This window comes from Heptranchias perlo, chromosome 1 (genome assembly GCF_035084215.1).
Source record: "Heptranchias perlo isolate sHepPer1 chromosome 1, sHepPer1.hap1, whole genome shotgun sequence".
In the NCBI taxonomy this organism is placed as follows: domain Eukaryota; kingdom Metazoa; phylum Chordata; class Chondrichthyes; order Hexanchiformes; family Hexanchidae; genus Heptranchias; species Heptranchias perlo.
In genome coordinates, this window is record NC_090325.1 from 49,958,335 (window position 1) to 49,976,921 (window position 18,587).

The following is an 18,587-nucleotide window of genomic DNA, read 5'->3' on the forward strand; positions in this document are numbered from 1 at the left end:
TGGAGCTGATGTCCACTGCCCCCTACTGGAGCTGATGTCCCCTGCCCCCTGCTGGAGCTGATGTCCCCTGCCCCCTACTGGAGCTGATGTCCCCTGCCCCTGCCCCCTGCTGGAGCTGATGTCCCCTGCCCCCTGCTGGAGCTGATGTCCCCTGCCCCCTGCTGGAGCTGATGTCCCCTGCCCCCTACTGGAGCTGATGTCCCCTGCCCCCTGCCCCCTGCTGGAGCTGATGTCCCCTGCCCCCTGCTGGAGCTGATGTCCCCTGCCCCCTGCTGGAGCTGATGTCCCCTGCCCCCTACTGGAGCTGATGTCCCCTGCCCCCTGCTGGAGCTGATGTCCCCTGCCCCCTGCTGGAGCTGATTTCCCCTGCCCCCTGCTGGAGCTTCTTCTAGACTTAGTTCATAGTGGGAATTGAGCAGAGACAGAATCAGAACCAAGGGCTCGATTTTGGGATCGTGTTTACGGCGGGTTCCCAGCGGGGTGGCCCCGAAAATCCCGATATCCGGTCACGTGACCGGATCGCGACAAAATCCCGGCCACTTCCGGGTACCGCGCTGACGTGCGGGGCTGCGCGCGCAAGCCCCGCTGGTGGGAATCCCGCAGGCAATTAAAGCCAGCGGGGTTCCACTTGAGAGTACTTACCTTGCTCGTTGTGGTCAGTTAATGAGCTGAAGCAGCTGTCAAAAGAGGAAGTGTGGGATTTTAGGTTCAAGGCAGTGAGTTTCCCACACTGGGGGAAACAGTCCCTCCTCAACCAGGCGTGTTGCAGCCAGCAGCCTGTGGCAGGTGCCAAGGTGCGCTCCACGGGGGAGAGCCCTCACCCATGCAGGAGGCCACCGCGTCACATAGGGCAACCCCTGCCCTCCACCACCCCCCGCCAAGCCAGAGGACAGACCGACACGAAACCGCAGCCCCAGTCCGAGGAACCACCCACCTACCCTGCACAACCCCTCAGACCAACACCTGCCAGATGAGTGGTGTGTGGACACCCTCGGAGGACGAAGAGCATGACTAGCCCCAGCAGCCTCGCAGTCCACGCCGTCCGCCGCAGAGACGTGGATCCCCCCTACACGGTGTTGTAGCACGCCCACCTGCACAGCAGGAGGGAGGGCTACCGCAGGGAGAGACGCATCGCAGAGGGCACTACCCTCGCCACAGGGTCCACAGACCGAGGCGCAGCTCCCCGGACCTCTCCGAGCAGCAGTGCACAGGGAGGCGCAGATTCGCTCGACATGTAGTCGTGGAGATCTGCAGCCTCTTTCATGCCGAGCTGCTCCTGGCTGGCCCCAGCACCAACTGCTTACCTGTCGCTGTCAAAGTCACCACTGCCCTCCACACCTTCTCCTCCGCATCCTTCCAGGGTGCAGCCGGCTACACCGCCGATGTCTCTCAGTCGTCTGCGCGGACGAGCCCTGCAAATACACCTGCACCTACTCTGCAGTAACACGATGGGTGGCATCAGTGGTGGGTCCTCATAGTGATACCCAGGAGCGGCCATTATTGGACACAACGGACAGGATTCGCGGAGACATGGCAGTGGTGGTGTCAATATAATGTGTGCTGTTTGTTGCTCTGAAATTCAATATAGGTAACACCCATGACAAACCCTCAGACACCCTTGTGCACCCCCTTCATGCTGACGACACGTTTGCCTTACGCTGCCTACTGCACATATGTGATGCATGCCCTGTGGCTGCAGCACAGGTGGTGGCAGGTTGAGTGAGGCTGGCCGTGAGGGAGATGCACGGGAGGGTGAGTATGGGATGGAGCAATGAGATTGTATGAGGAGTGGGTTGCGTGTTAGTGGCAGGGTGAGTACTGGCGAGGTGAGTAGGTGGAGGTAAGATGAGGATGGGGTTTGAGTGGGTATGAAGGGTGATGTGACAGAATAGTGTTGGCGGTGCCGAAGGAGATGTGGGGTGGGGGCAGTGTTGTGGCAGACGGAGTGTAGGGGAAAGACTTCATGTTCTCACTGCGGCTGACCTACTGCGGTCATTGCAGCGCCTCCTGCACTGTATGCAGGTGAGCGATATGTTGGTGGTGCAGGTGACCCCCTCTGCCACCTCGAGCCAGGCCTTTTTGGTGGCAGAGGCAGGCCGCTTCCTCCCGCCCGCCGGGGGGAAGATCTGTGTCCTCCCCCTCCTCCTCACCCCATCTGATGATACCTGGGGTGAGGCATCATTAAACTGGGAGCAGCCTTCCCCCTGGGCTGTTCCATGCTGCAATTTGTTCCATTGGTTGCAGCATCTGTCAGTGGAGGACTGCCCCTTTAACTAGAGAGCCTCCAGCTGACAGATCGTACTGCGCATGCGCAGCCCGATCGACGCGCAGGCCAGCGCCGTGGACCCCGGAGGAGCAGGTAATTGATTCCTATTAGTGGGTTGCCTGCTACGATCGCGTGGGCAACCCACTAATTTCGCCGTCCGCGTTTTCGACGCTCCCGGAGGACCACCCGCTGGGAACCCGCAGGCCTGCTAAATTCGAGCCCCAAGTCTTTCCCCACCCCAAAGCATTGAGCATTACTGAACTAACACTCAGCACTACCATAACACCTGCAGATGAAATTCTTATTGAATTTAACGGGGTGCAGACTTCAAAATTAACTCCAAGTGACAAGTAACAATTGAAGACAGCAGCACAAACAGAAATCTGAGGCACAACTTGTTCAGCCTAATAAAGGCTTATACTACAGAACACCCGAGGATGAATTTTGTTGCTGTGTTTCACTGAGACAAAAATGCTGTTCCTACTTACAGAATTACACATGTGATATATGTGTGCATTTTTGGCATGTGTATCAGCGCAGCGAAACTGTGTTTAGATACAGAGGAGAAAAGGGCTTCTCATTACACAGGAAGTTTAAAGAAACCATTTTCTCCCTGATAGCTGGTATTTGTGATAACACGCTTTATTTTTCTTAGGAGCTTTTTAAGCAGTTCGAGGCATATTTTTATAGATGACGACTGAGACCGTGCACTGTCCTCAGTCCACGATACCATTTCATCATTGAGATGAATAACTGCTAATTCATTTCATGATTGGTTGTGGCAAATTGTTGGAGCGGAATGGCTGCTGCGTTTGCCTTAGGGTTGCCAACTCTGGTTGGACGTATTCCTGGAGGTTTCATCACATGACCTCCCGCCTTTAACCGCCCCACCCAATCAAACCACTTTTTTCCCCCATCTCCAATATTTTTATAACAAATAAATTAAAGTTTTCAATGAAAATGAAAAAAAAAACACTCAATTTTATTTTTAATTTCCCTATAATGTTTCTCCTGGGTGTCTCGCAGCAGTGTCCAGGAGATTAATCTTTAATTTCTGGAGACTCCAGGATTATCCTGGAGGTTTGGCAACACTGGGCATACAAAACAATCACCGCACTTCAAAGGGCTGATTTTCTGAAAGTGTACTCCTGGTACAGAGCACATATTGGGAAATTTGTCTTCAAATATAATTTATTCTGAGCAACCCTCTGAAATGTTTGACTGCGATGAAGCATTATGTAAACGGAAGTAGTATCATAACATTAATTTCAAAATGCTAGTAACGTGATAGGTAAAGGTCCATTAGCCCACTTCAGTTTACTGCTGATTACCAGGATTTACCATTGTCATGGGTGGCATACAATACTGAATGTCAGCTGATTTGTCTTTAGGTGAAGAGGTGCACCCCCTTCCATATTCCATTCCATTCCAAATGCCTTTCCTGTGACCTCAGCATTCAGTTATAAGCTATTTTGAACTCTGGACTTGTATCTGCAATGATTTGGGTTACCGCTGCCCAAATTCATTTCACATAGGTCCTTAAGGCTGACATAGAGAAAAAACGTTCTTGGCACCTGTCTATGTTGTAATTGAACCTCTTTCCTAGAAATGAAAGGCCAGTGTGTTTAATCCACCTTGTCATTCAGCCCTCCTGAGTTTCTTGTAAATGCATTTAACTCATTGATTTCAGTGCTTGTGCTTTCTAGAAGGACTAGCATAGTACTTCATATATAAGAAGTAGTTTTCTGAGACTCGATTGCTGGCACAGAACATCACTAGCGGCAGTGCTGGCAGGAGTATTGTGGCTATAGTATTCTAAGCTCTATTTTGGACCCAGCACATGTCTCATGAGTCTCTGTGCTGTCAGCGGAACGTCACAAAATTCCCCCTTTAATGCACGCTCACAGATAAAATGCATTTTTTCTGATGTAAAATAGTTAAATTCAAAAAATCACTGAGGTCTGTTTTTGTAAAACTGTTTAACCACGGGGGTTCTCTTATTCTCCTGTCATAGCTTCAGCAGGAGACTGGCAGAATCGCCAGAGAAACGACTTAAACGGCTGAAAGAGGCGGCTGTTTCCCTGGGGTTTTCGCCAGTCTCCAACCAGAGTTACAGCAGGGGACCTGGAGAATCCCTGCGGAATTCTAGGCCACTTATATATAACACAAACTCACATATAAGGTGCACCTAGGCTTCTGCCCGTTTTTCAATGGTGCTTATTATATGTAAAAAATGCTCATTTGTGCCAATAAAATGCTTGGTATTTCTCTTTTAGTTTTATAATTTTTACAAATGCCTAAAGAAAAACTTTAGAAGAATTTGAACAATTTTTTGGACCAACTTTACAAATGTATCAGATTTTCTTCCACATAGCAAGTCTTTCACAAATCTCAAACTCTCACAGGTTGCGGTTGTATGTCTGAGCCAGTTAGTCGCTGTTTGTTCACATTTGACCTCTGACCCCAATTTAAGTTTAAATGTTAAAAAAGGTTAGAACATTTTTTTTTAAATGAACACGTTGAACACTTGTGAAAATACATTAAAGATCCATTGCCTGTAAACTGACAGGTGAAGTTTAATAACCCCTGAAATGGAATTACAATGTTCTATTTGCAGTATCTACTGTGCTATATTTGTATTAGTTTAAAAAAACAAAACAATTTAATAAGCTTTCTTGAGTTTAGAAAGAAAATCATTAAAGGTACAGTTTACATTCTGCTGAGTAATATTAACAAAGAAATTAAATATTAATTACTAACAATGTATTGGCAGATTAGCAATTCTTGAACTTCTGTATCTGGCAAAATATACATTGTAATATTAATAATTATTGCTATTCTTTATAGTAGTTTGATATGTCTGAGTGGTTTGCTAGGCCACTTCAGAGGGCAGTTAAGAGTCAACCACATTGGTGTGGGACTGGAGTCACATATAGACCAGACCTCCCCGTTCACCTCCTCCCCCCTCCAAGGAATTACCTGAGGGCTGCTGCCAGCGAGGCAACCGGCCCAAATTGGAGGCTAATGCATTGGCGAGCTGCCTCTGGAGGCCCGACATGTGCCCGCAGCTCACCGGAAATATGCTGATGAGGCCCGAGGCCCAATATCGGTCGAACCTCTGGCTTCTGGAGCGCGCTCAGAACATGCCAACCATTTTAGGCCTAAAATGGGCCCAAACCAATATCCCAGCCAGAATCTCTTCATGTAAAAGTGCTTCTGTTTGTCTTGGCTGCTGTTGTGGTGCAATCTGCCCGATTTACATTGCAGAAGAGAATCCAGAAGACTTGCAGCAACACAGAAGTAACTGTACATGCACAGTTGTGTAAGAAATAGTTGTGATTAAAGCCAGAAAAAATGGCTGCTTGCTTTGTCACTACTGCTGGTGGGAGCAGTTTATTGCTCCCTATGTTGTAGCTTTTCTGATGACATGGAGAAAATCCTTCCCTTGATTGTTTTTTGGTGCTGGTGCAAGCACTTTTGCACATCATTTACTGTACAGAGCTGTTGCTGTAAGGTAAATGAAGTGGCCCGGAAAATCCATGGCCCACAATCCCAGCAGTTACTACAGGATGGCATCTGCTGATGCTCTCCAGCGGCGATCCTTTTGGAATTTGCGGGGTCGATAGGAGGCACCTCATTTGTATCGGGCCATTGGGCGCCCACGCCATTATGGGTGTATCTTTGGTGACTACCAGCCCCATGTACCGGAAAATCCGGCACCTGTCTGTCATCGGAGGGGTGTCCAGGCTCACCTCGCAATACTGATCCATTTCCCCCACTGCATAAAGGAGCTGAGAGTTTTTTTTTTAAATTGGCCTTTCTTCAGGGGTCTAGAATGCTTTTTTCACCTCAATCCACCAATTGCAATCCACATGCCCTGAAGCGGAGGCCAGTGCACCCCATCTCTGGTCTTCCGGCTTTCAGTAATGCGTTGCGTCCCTTCTGAGCCAGGGAAACATAGAGCCTGCCCCAGATCTGCCTCCTTGCTGTCGTTGGTTTTGTAAGGGATGGGCCAAGGTTCTACCCTTTACAAGGCTGACCGGGAAACTCCGAAGTCAGTGGGCACCTGGCAACTGGGTCCCTGCCTTTTTCCAATGAGGTTCTGCCAAGCTCCCACCAGAGTTACAGCAGGAGTCCAGTTGAAACCTCAAGGGAATATGGGGCCAGCAAGTTTAATCCATGTTGTTGTTGTCAACAGGCTTTTGGCAACAGTACTAGATGGTACTTAACTGTAAGCATTTCATCTGGCCCCAGCTTGGTCTTAGCGGGAGTTTCAGTGCTGGTAATCTGTACAAATGGAGATTTGTGCAGACTTTTATCCTGGGAAATAAGCCAGGAAATGTGTACAGGCCTGTATAAGTCAACCACTTATAATAATTTACTGTCACACCAACAACTCATGTTGGAAACAAAATTGGGACAACTTGTCATTCTCCTTGACCCACAGCCAATGTTCTACCTACTGGGTGAAGGCCTGGAGGTTTCTTCAGTTTATCTTCCTGTTCTTTGATGGGAAAGTGAATTTGTGCATACAAATGACAGTAATCAGAAAGGAAGGAAGGAAGGCAGGAAAGTTAACTGAAATTTAAAACAAGAAAAGTAAGCAGGTGAAACTTGAGAATCTGGAATTTTCTGTGGAATAAGGATCTTCTCCCTGGTTCATTTCATAAGCTTCAAATGAAAACTGTCTTTTTGACCACATGCCGAATAAATGCATGATCCTGGGCTAAGTGGGGGTTGTGAGGGGGGGGGTGGAAAAAAATCACTTAGGGCCTCCATTCTCGTTCTCTATCCAGTGACCTCCTGGAAAGTGTTAGGGGGTGATTTTAAACCCCAAGAATGGGTGGGTTGGGGATGGGTGGGAGTTGAAAATAGTTGTTTTTTTGGGTTGCAACTGCAAAATTTTCAGACTTTGCATTCCCAGTGAGAAGCCTGTACTTTTACTTGCCGACGTTAAACCCGGAAATAATGCCGGGTTGCGGTCGTGACCCAAAAAACAACTATTTTCAACTCCCACCCACTCCTGACCCACCCGTTCTTGGGGTTTAAAATCACCCCACTAGTGTGTGAACATTGGGTATGGACATAGTTAGTCTTGGCTGTAATTTTTCCACTGTCAAACTGCTTAGCATTCACTGTGTGGTTCACATTTTAAGAGAGGCTAGTTGGATAATGGACTGGAAATCAGCGAGCATCTATGAAACCATACCGCAGCATGTGTCAGTTCCTTCAGGATAGCATGAGTAGAAATAAGAAAGGGAAAAACCAGAGGAAGCAGCTCCTGGGACATTTCAAGATGCATAATCCAGAATCATTGTAGATCTTTCAGTCACTAAAAGGAGTTTTATTCTGTTTGATTATCAACAGGGATTCTAGACATACTTACCTAATATCACAGGGGGAAAATAATCAAATAAGAAATGCTAAGCAGAGCAGATGTGCTTTCCATATGCTGATGGACTAAAAATAAATGGCTCTTGCAGATAAAATTTTCATTTTGTGTCTTTAAATTCTTGCTGCATGATTGATTCATTTGTATCTGTGCCAAATAAACTGGTGTCAGGAAGTGAATGGTTGAGGTGACTCCTGGGTGTTTGTTAAACATAGTGATATAAGCTAGAGGCTTATCTCCTCTGATATTCAGAGGGGGGGCTGAGAAACATGTGGCTTTGTATATCAAATCAAGGAAGTTCATTTGCTTTGATGTTTGCCCACTACAATCTTACAGCACTGAAGGAGGCCATTCGGCCCATTGTGCTTGTGCCGGCTCTTTGAAAGAAAGTACAATTTAGTCCCATGTCCCAGCTTTTTCCCTATAACCCTACAAATTAGTCCTCTTCAAGTACATGTCCAATTGCCTTTTGAACGTTCCCATGGCATCTGCTTCCACCAACCTTTCAGGTAGTGCATTCCAGATCTTACCAACTCTGTGTGAAAAAAATTCTTCTCAATTCCCCTCTCATTCTTTTGCCAATTATTTTAAATCTATGACCTCTGGTTACCATCCCACTTGCCAGAGGAAACAGTTTCTCCCTACTTGCTCTATCAAAACCCCTCATAATTTTGAATACCCCTATTAGGTCTCCCCTTAACAGTCTCAGCTCTAAGAAGAACAATCCCAGTTTCTCCAGTCTCTCCACATAACTGAAGTCCCTCATCCCTGGTATCATCCTGGTAAACCTCCTCTGTATCCCCTCCAAGACTTTGACATCCTTCCTAAAGTGTGGTGCCCAGAATTGTACACAATACTCCAGCTGAGGTCTAACCAGTCATTTGTAAAAGTTTAGCATGACTTCCTTGTTTTTGTATTCAGTGCCTCTATTTACAAAGCCAAGTATCTTAACTGCCTTATCAACTTGCCCTGCCACTTTCAAAGATTTGTGAATATGCACCCCCAGGTCCCTCCACTCTCGCACCCCCTCAAAATAGTACCATTTAGATTATACTGCCTCTCCATGTTGTTCCTCCCAAAGTGCATCACTTCACACTTACCCACATTAAATTTAATCTGCCCTCTGTCTGCCCATTTCACCAGTCTGTCTATGTCCTCCTGAAGTCTGCTACTATCCTCCTCACTATTTACTATGTTGCCAAGTTTTGTATCATCTGCAAACTTCGAAATTGTGCTCCCTATACCCAAGTTGAGGTCATTTATATATAACAAGAAAAGCAATGGTCCTAATACTGATCCCAGGGGCACCCCACTGCATACTTCTCTCCAGTCAGAAAAACATCCGTTCACCACTACTCTCTGCCTTTAATACCATTTGCTTCTATTTTCCGAATAAGTCTGTTATGTGGTACTTTATCAAATACAACATCTACTGCACTACCTTCATCTCTGTTACTTCATCAAAGACCCCAATTAGGTTAGCCAGACATGATTTGCCTTTAACAAATCAGTGCTGGCTGTCCCTTATAAACCCATGCTTCTCCAAGTGAGAATTAATTTTGCCCTTGACAATGGTTTCTAGTAGTTTCCCCACCACTGACGGCAGACTGACTGGCCAGTAGTTACCAAGTTTATCCCTCTCCCCTTGTTTAAGCAGGGGTGTAACATTTGCAATCCTCCAGTCCTCTGGCACCACTCCCATATCCAAGGAGGATTGAAAGATTGTGGTCAGAGCTTCTGTTATCCCCATCCTAGCTTTCCTCAGCAAGCTCGGATGCATCCCACCTGGATTGGGTAACTTTGAGTGATGCCTACCTATCTAGCACCTCCTCTCTATCTATTTTTATCCTATCCAATATCTCTACACCCTCCTTCTCTACTGCAAAGAATCTTACAACACCAGGTTATAATCCAACAATTTTATTTGAAAATCACAAGCTTTCGGAGGCTTTCTCCTTCGTCAGGTGAATGTGGGAATCCTTGAACGTTTCGCATTTATATTCAGAGAACAATACCTGGTGATTACAGATAATCTTTCCAACTGCCCGTTGTCAAGGCAATGAAAGTGTTCAGACAGAGAGGTGTTACCTACTGGACCACCGAATATACAAACGGCCAGAACACAAAACAGAGAGAGAGAGAGAAACATCCGAAAGGAAGAGAAAGACAGAAAATGACCCGTTGTAATAAAAACAGATAACTTTTATTCGCTGGTGGGGTTACGTGTAGCGTGACATGAACCCAAGATCCCGGTTGAGGCCGTCCTCATGGGTGCGGAACTTGGCTATCAATTTCTGCTCAACGATTTTGCGTTGTCGTGTGTCTTGAAGGCCGCCTTGGAGAACGCTTACCCGAAGATCGGTGGCTGAATGCCCTTGACTGCTGAAGTGTTCCCCGACTGGGAGGGAACCCTCCTGTCTGGCGATTGTTGCGCGGTGTCCGTTCATCCGTTGTCGCAGTGTCTGCATGGTCTCGCCAATGTACCATGCTCCGGGGACTCCTTTCCTGCAACGTATGAAGTAGACAACGTTGGCCGAGTCACAGGAGTATGAACCATGTACCTGGTGGGTGGTGTCCTCTCGTGTGATGTTGGTATCTGTGTCGATGATCTGGCATGTCTTGCAGAGGTTGCCGTGGCAGGGTTTTGTGGTGTCGTGGACGCTGTTCTCCTGAAAGCTGGGTAATTTGCTGCGAATGATGGTCTGTTTGAGGTTTGGTGGCTGTTTGAAGGCGAGTAGTGGAGGTGTGGGGATGGCCTTAGCGAGGTGTTCGTCGTCATCGATGACATGTTGAAGGCTGCGGAGAACATGGTGTAGTTTCTCCACTCCGGGGAAGTACTGGACGACGAAGGGTACTCTGTTGGTTGCGTCCCGTGTTAGTCTTCTGAGGAGTTCTATGCGATTTTTCGCAGTGACCCGTCGGAACTGTCGATCGACGAGTCGAGCGTCATATCCCGTTCTTACGAGGGCGTCTTTCAGCGTCTGTAGGTGTCCATCGCGTTCCTCCTCGTCTGAGCAGATCCTGTGTATTCGCTGGGCCTGTCCATAGGGGATGGCCTCTTTGACATGGTTAGGGTGGAAGCTGGAAAAGTGGAGCATCGTGAGGTTGTCCGTGGGCTTGCGGTAGAGTGAGGTGCTGAGGTGCCCGTCTTTGATGGAGATTCGTGTGTCCAAGAAAGAAACCGATTCTGAGGAGTAGTCCATGGTGAGCTTGATGGTGGGATGGAACTTGTTGATGTTATCGTGTAGTCTCTTCAGTGATTCTTCGCCGTGGGTCCATAGAAAGAAAATGTCGTCGATGTATCTGGTGTATAGCGTTGGTTGGAGGTCCTGTGCAGTGATGAAGTCCTGCTCGAACTTGTGCATGAAAATGTTGGCGTATTGGGGTGCGAATTTGGTCCTCATGGCTGTTCCGTGTGTTTGGGTAAAGAACTGGTTATCGAAGGTGAAGACATTGTGATCCAGGATGAAGCGGATGAGTTGTAGGATGGCGTCTGGAGATTGGCTGTTGTTGGTGTTGAGTATTGATGCTGTTGCAGCGATGCCGTCATCGTGGGGGATACTGGTGTAGAGTGCCGAGACGTCCATCGTGGTGAGAAGTGTTCCTGGTTCAACTGGTCCGTGGGTACTGAGTTTTTGTAGGAAGTCTGTAGTTTTGCGACAGAAGCTGGGGGTTCCCTGTACGATGGGTTTCAGGATGCCCTCGACGTATCCAGAGAGGTTCTCACACAGGGTTCCGTTGCCTGATATGATAGGACGTCCGGGTGTGTTGGCTTTGTGTATCTTTGGGAGGCAGTAGAAGTCTCCCACGCGGGGAGTACGTGGGATGAGAGCGCGTAGGATGCTTTGAAGGTCTGGATCGAAGGTCTTGATCAGTTTGTTGAGCTGGTGGGTGTGTTCTTTGGTCGGATCTGCGGGTAACCGTCTGTACTGTTCCTGGTTGTCCAGTTGTCGGTATGCTTCTTTGCAATAGTCCGTTCTGTTCTGTATGACGATGGCTCCTCCTTTGTCCGCTGGTTTGATGACGATGTTGCGGTTGGTCTTGAGAGCGTTGATGGCGTTGCGTTGTGCTCGGGTGACATTCTGGACTGTCTTGTGAGTGTGGCTGATGAATCTGGCATTGACGCATTTCCTGACAGCTTGAGCATACATGTCAAGCTTAGGGCAGCGACCCTCCGGAGGAGTCCAGTTTGACTCTTTCTTCTTCGGTTGCTGTACCGCGGATCCCTCGGTCTGCTGTTTCGGATCGTTGATTGTCTCATTGGGTTCGCTGCTGAAATCTTGGGATTTGTGGAAGAATTCCCGGAGCCTCATTCTCCTGATGAATTCCTCTGTGTCCGCCACGAGACCAATGGGGTCCATTTTGGTAGTGGGGCAGAAATTGAGCCCTCGGCTGAGAACTTCGATTTCGTCTGGTTGAAGGGTGTGGTCGGACAAATTGACGATAGACTTCCCTGTGGTTGCAACCGTGGTACCAGGGGAGGCTTGTTTGATGCTGGTGGTGATACCGAGTTTCTCAAGCTTCCTGCTCTTGGTTTTCATGTAGGCAGCGTAGTTCCGTTGCCTCGTCTGTTTTGTCCCTTCTCTACTGCGACATTAACTTCATCCTCTTCTTTTGTGAAGACAGATGCAAAGTACTCATTCAGCACCTCATGCCCTCTGCCTTCACAAGAAGGTTTCCCTTTTTGTCCCTAATCGGCCCCACCATTTCTTTAACTATCCTAATTGTTATATGTTTATAAAAGATTTTTGGGTTCCCTTTTATGTTACCTGCTAATCCTTTTGGGACAGAGTTCTGGTGGGGCGGAAAAGGACTTCTTCGAATCTGTCCCCACCCCAAACCCGGGTCAAGGTTCATCCCGTGTGCACGATGGGTTCCCAGTGGAATTCTTGCCATCAAGAGGAAGCCCACCAGTGCGAGGATGCAAAATCTCAGTGTGCTGCAGTCGGGTCATTGCTCCAGCACCAGAAGAGGCAGTGAGAGATCTTAAGGGGGCAGACCCCCCGCCCCACTAAGATGGCATTGAGGCTCTCACTGAAGGCCCCAGCCAAGACCAAACCCTGCAGCAGTAATGGCTGAGTGAGAAGAGGCCACTACAAGGTCCTCTCTCTCCACTGGGGGAACAAGCGGCCTTTACCCTCGCTTCCCGGAGCCGACCACCATCTTCTACACCAGTAAGTAATGAGAAGTGGGGCAGATAGGAGAGAATTCCTCTTGGGACTCGGGGCCCTGACCCCTGCTGCCACTTGCATGTGGTGGGAGGAGACGGAGTGGCCAGTAAAAGAAAGAAAGACTTGCATTTATATAGCGCCTGTTGCGACCACAGGACATCCCAAAGTGTTTACAGCCAATTAAGTAATTTTGAAGTGTGGCCGCTATTGGAGTGTAAGAAAGGCGGCAGCCAATTTGCACACAGCAAGGTCCCACAACAGTGATGTGATAATGACCAAATAATCTGTTTTGTTGGTTGAGGGATAAGTATTGGCAGTACACCAGGGAGAATTCCCCTGCTCTTCTTCGAAATAATACTATGGGATCTTTTACAGATCTTTGGGATCTTTTACGTCTCATCCAAAAGACAGCACGTCTGCCAGTGCAGGACTCCCTCAGCATTACACTGGAGCACTAGATTTTGAGGACAAGCTTCTAGAGTGGGACTTGAACCCACAACCTTCTGACTTGGAGGCGAGAATGCTAACACTGAGTCATGGCTGATGTGGACAGGATCGCAGAGAAGAATCCCGACTCAGAATTTTTAAGAACGGGAGAAGGTCATTTAGCCTTTTTTTTTCTCAGCCCCACCTTCTCATCGTAGCCCTCAATCTGTTTTTTTCAGAAACATATCTAATTGTCTCTTGAATCCATTTATACTCGCTGTTTCAGCAGTCTTCTCCAGTAACTTATTCCACTAGTCTCTATTACCCATTGAATGAAAAAGCTCTGCATGATTTAGCCTTACTCCTACTTGCTAATTTTTAATTGTGTCCCCTGATATTGTTCAGCAAAGTGAACAATTTATTTGGATTAGCTTTGTTAATTCCCCCTATAATCTTGAAAACTTTTATCCCTGGTTAACTCCTTTCAACACATTTTCATGAATATTAACTGTGGCGCCACATATGGGTTTGTCTGTGAGCCATTCTCCTCTTATATTCTTTTGTACTCGGTGGAGAAAAAAGACTAACAAGTGAGCATCAAGCAATTTTCCTTTTGCAACTAGTCACAAAATTATTTCCACAGTAGACCCATCCAGTGCAAGCTACTCTCAATGATAGTTAGTGATTACCATGACCCTGGCAATATGAGGATTTTCCAGCTGGCAGGATAGTTCCTCCCTGTGTGGAACGGGCATGTAGTGTTGAGTAATCCGGTGGGGACCAGTTGTATTGGATCCGCACTCAATTCGTCATGTGCACCATTTTCCGGCTGGCCTAAAGGGCTATCACATACAACGTACAAGTATTTCATTACTATTATGCTATGGGAATTGTATTTAAATTTGTTTTGATGTTGTTTCCTGTTGTTTAAGACGGGATTGTGCTGTGAACTTGTCTAAAGGGACGTTTTATGCAGAAAGGAGCTTTTAAAGAGGTAGAGGCTTTGTGCAGGAGATTTTTTCTGTTTATTCTATTGTCTTTTTAGTGTTAGTTTTTTTTTGTGGGGGTGGGATTGGGAGGGGTCCTGTTTTATTGGGCGTCAGAACATGTAGAGAACTTTTATGTTAAAACAAAATCTGCTGAACATTGTCTACGAAATGACTAGAAAGGGGACTGTGATTGAAACATCAACAGAACTGGGACATCAACAGAATAGGAAGATTGTTAAAGAAAAGGGGAGATAAAGAGGGCTCTTACAGTATCAACTTTAATTGTAGCTCAGGGAAAGACAACTGCAAGCTACAGAATCTCATGCTAGTTGTCATAGGGATTTGCTTTTAAAGTACCTCAAATATAGTAGTATTTCATGGTTGAGGTTTTACAAAATGAAAGAAGGCATGCCAGGGAGATTATCTGATACCAGAACCAAACTATCTGCACCTGCCATCCTGCTATTAATCTGGCAATAATCAAGGACAACTTTCTCCAGAGGCTGCAGGTTAACAAAGAGGCAATTTCAGGGCTGTGCCATCTGCTGCAAGGACATCTGTAGTCAACCTGCAATATAGGGATAGGGCTGCACAGCACAACCCTCAACTTTTCTGCTTATGGATCATCCACAATATCAATGTGCTGCCCAGCGATATTTTAAACAGTTCTTGTTATATCTTGTCTATCTTCTCACTCATTTATGCACAAACAATATCTTGCTATGCAAGCTCTGTTTGAAGATGCCTCTTGAAGTTGGCATTTTCTGTAACTCTAGGCCTGGAAAAGAAGCCTATTGCCACTACTAATGGCCCAGAATAAGATGGCACCTCAACCGCACCTTGGGGGAGGTCTGCAGCTGCACCTTCACCTGCTTCTTGATGCTCTTAAAGGGGCGGGTATCAAGGGTGGTTTCCTCCAAAAGAGTCCAGGAGCTATAACTTCTAGGCCCTCCTGCAGTTTGCAATGTTCCTTTTTATTATGTGCTATCTTGTCCTGCAAGCAGACAAGCAGATTTGAGATGTTGTAAGTTGAAGGAGCACATACAGGGGTGGAAATTGGTTATGGCCCGTCTTAGGGTCCAAAATTATCAGTGCGTACGAAACGCACACCCCAAACGGGAGATCTGAGGCTGGCCTGAAATTGGGCCTCCTTTCAATAATTTAGGTGAGCTGCCGGTGCCTGCCTATTTGAAACAGGTGAATTTTGGGCTTTTTGCCTTGCTTGCACCATCCTTTGAGTAAGTCCCGGAGAGGAGGGTGAGAGGACAACGGGAAGGGACAATCGTGGGTCGGCAGCAGCCCTCAGATGTGTTGTGGAGCCGGGAGGAGCAGTCCTGTTCCTTTCTGGCTCCACGTCAATTAAAAAAAAAAATTACCTATCTTTTTGGCTGCTTGCTAGGCATCCACGCCCAGGAAGCCTAATTTCTCAGAGGGATCCTAAAACAGCTGGTAGGCCCCTCATTAACATATGCAAGGAGCCAACTGCCTGTTTTAGGCGCTGCGAGGGACACCTGAAAAATGGTGGGATGTACTTCAGGAGCTCTTGGGGCATGGGATACAGCACTGTGAATTGGTGCTTTTGGGCCCTTTCTGCATCCGAAAAAAGGGCCTAGTGTGGTCCAATCTCTACCCCACAGTGACAAAAATGTGGTCAATCTGCCACCAATCCTGTGGATCAATAAGTGACCAAAGATCATGCAGCTAGATAGTGTTACAATGATAAAGCCCTTTTAAGATGTTAGCTAACTAGGCGTTTCAGTTGTAAGTTGAAGCTTCAATACTGGAGTATGGGCGTGCATGGTAAGCCATGAAAGAGCGGTAAAATTGTGGGAAGGCTTGGTATGGCCAGCAGTATAGTTGTAGCATGTTGGCCAACCATACTTTGTGGCATGCATACTTAGGCCAACCAACTGGTATGTGGTACTCTTGTGCAGATGTATCTTGGCAGCTCTTAAGGTCTATCATCTTCTTCTGCTAATGTTCCTAAGTCCAGTAGATATTGTACACGACATTTGATCTTGTTCACCACCTTCTACCAGGCATGCTGCACTTCTGTCCTCCCGGGAGGATGTCCTGGATTACCAAACAGGGCAACTCTGCACCTACCTCTACTTTTCCATCCATTAAACGGAGGACATGAGAACTGCGAAACAGTTGTCCTTGACATATCACTTTTCAATGCATACAACTGCAATTTAGCCACCCCGCTGGCTGAGGTGACCATTGTAATGGGCTCAACATTTAACCTCTTTCTGGTACAATACCAACACACTAATCATCAACAAAACTGAGATGCTGCAAAACATTTTGCCAGGCTAACATCACTGACAGAGCAATGGGTAAGGTGATACACCAGCTTTCCAATGGAAATATGGATGAGCCTCCCATGCTGGAAGATACCAACAAGACACTCAAGATGATCAAAAATAGAAAAGTCACTGGTCCTGCTGGAATAGCAGCAAAGCTGTATAGATGTGAGTGCTATACCCTAACTATATAATTCCACTCATTTCTGTTTAATCTGGAGAAATGGTATAAGATGCAACCTTTTTTAATGCTAAAGGGATCAAGGGATATGGGGAAAAAGCGGGAACAGGGTACTGAGTTAGACGATCAGCCATGATCATTTTGAATGGCGGAGCAGGCCCGAAGGGCCGAATGGCCTACTCTTGCTCCTATTTTCTATGTTTCTATGTTTCTTGTCAATGTTGCAAATGGTGTACTTTTCGAAACACACAATGGATTCAGAGCAAAGAGAAGCATCATCAACATTATTTTTGTCATGTGCCAAATGCAAGAAAAATATAAAGAATGCCCCTGCTCACTCTTTATTGAACTAACAAAACCATTTGACACAGACAGTAGATGTGGATTGTGGAAACTGATGTCCAAGTTTGGATATCCAAAAATGTATATTCAGATTATTTGCCAACTTCATGACATTATGCTCAAGACTTCTGCAATGGGATCAAGCAGCGCTGTGTTCTTGCACTGAGCCTCCTCTTCTTTGTAGCAGCGATTTGAAGACGCCTCAATAGATCTGAATGCAAGCTGTTGAAACTTGAACAGACAAGGCTGAAGCGTTTGCAACCATCTTCAGCCAGAAGTGCCGAGTGGATGATCCATCTTGGGTTCCCCCGATATCCCCACCATCACAGAAGCCAGTCTTCAGCCAATTCGATTCACTCCACGTGATATCAAGAAACAGCTGAGTGCACTGGATACAGCAAAAGCTATGGGCTCCGACAACATCCCAGCTGTAGTGCTGAAGACTTGTGCTCCAGAACTAGCCACGCCTCTAGCCAAACTGTTCCAGTACAGCTACAACACTGGCATCTACCCGACAATGTGGAAAATTGCCCAGGTACGTCCTGTCCAGAAAAAGCAGGACAAATTCAATCCGGCCAATTACCGCCCCATCAGTCTACTCTCAATCATCAGTAATGTGATGGAAGGTGTTGTTGACAGTGCTATCAAGCGACACTTACTCACTAATAACCTGCTCATCGATGCTCAGTTTGGGTTCCGCCAGGACCGCTCGGCTCCAGCCCTCATCACAGCCTTGGTCCAAACATGGACAAAAGAGCTGAATTCCAGAGGTGAGGTGAGAGTAACTGCCCTTGACATCAAAACAGCATTTGACTGAGGGTGGCACCAAGGAGCCCTAGTAAAATTGAAGTCAATGGGAATCAGGGGGAAAACTCTCCAGTGGCTGGAGTCATACCTAGCACAAAGGAAGATGGTAGTGGTGGTTGGAGGCCAATCATCTCAGCCCCAGGACATTGCTGCAGGAGTTCCTCAGGGCAGTGTCCTAGGCCCAGTCATCGTCAGCTGTTTCATCAATGACCTTCCCTCCATCATAAGGTCAGAAATGGGGATGTTCACTGATGATTGCACAGTGTTCAGTTCAATTCCCAACCCCTCAGATAATGAAGCAGTCCGTGCCCACATGCAGCAAGACCTGGACAACATCCAGGCTTGGGCTCAGAAGTGGCAAGTAACATTCGTGCCAGACAAGTGCCAGGCAATGACCATCTCCAACAAGAGAGAGTTCAACCACCTCCTCTTGACATTCAACGACATTACCATTGCCGAATCCCCCACCATCAACATCCTGGGGGTCACCATTGACCAGGAACGTAACTGGACCAGCCACATAAATACTGTGGCTACAAGAGCAGGTCAGAGGCTGGGTATTCTGTGGCAAGTGACTCACCTCCTGACTCCCCAAAGCCTTTCCACCATCTACAAAGCACAAGTCAGGAGTGTGATGAAATACTGTCCACTTGCCTGGATGAGTGCAGCTCCAACAACACTCAAGAAGCTCGACACCATCCAGGACA

At 47.1% G+C, this 18,587-nt stretch overlaps 1 protein-coding gene across 5 annotated transcripts in view; it reads left to right on the plus strand.

Annotated features, from left to right (window-relative positions):
* pdzd2 (PDZ domain containing 2) overlaps positions 1 to 18,587 on the plus strand; it is a 365,301-nt gene that overhangs the window by 186,288 nt on the left and 160,426 nt on the right. Inside the window, exon 1 of one of the 5 annotated variants that reach the window (XM_067984910.1) lies at positions 14,056 to 14,111. The exons of the other annotated variants lie outside the window; for them this stretch is intronic. The gene's annotated coding sequence lies outside the window, so the exon portion shown is untranslated. Of the gene's footprint in view, positions 1 to 14,055; positions 14,112 to 18,587 lie in introns of those variants that run through there. 5 annotated transcript variants of the gene reach the window in all.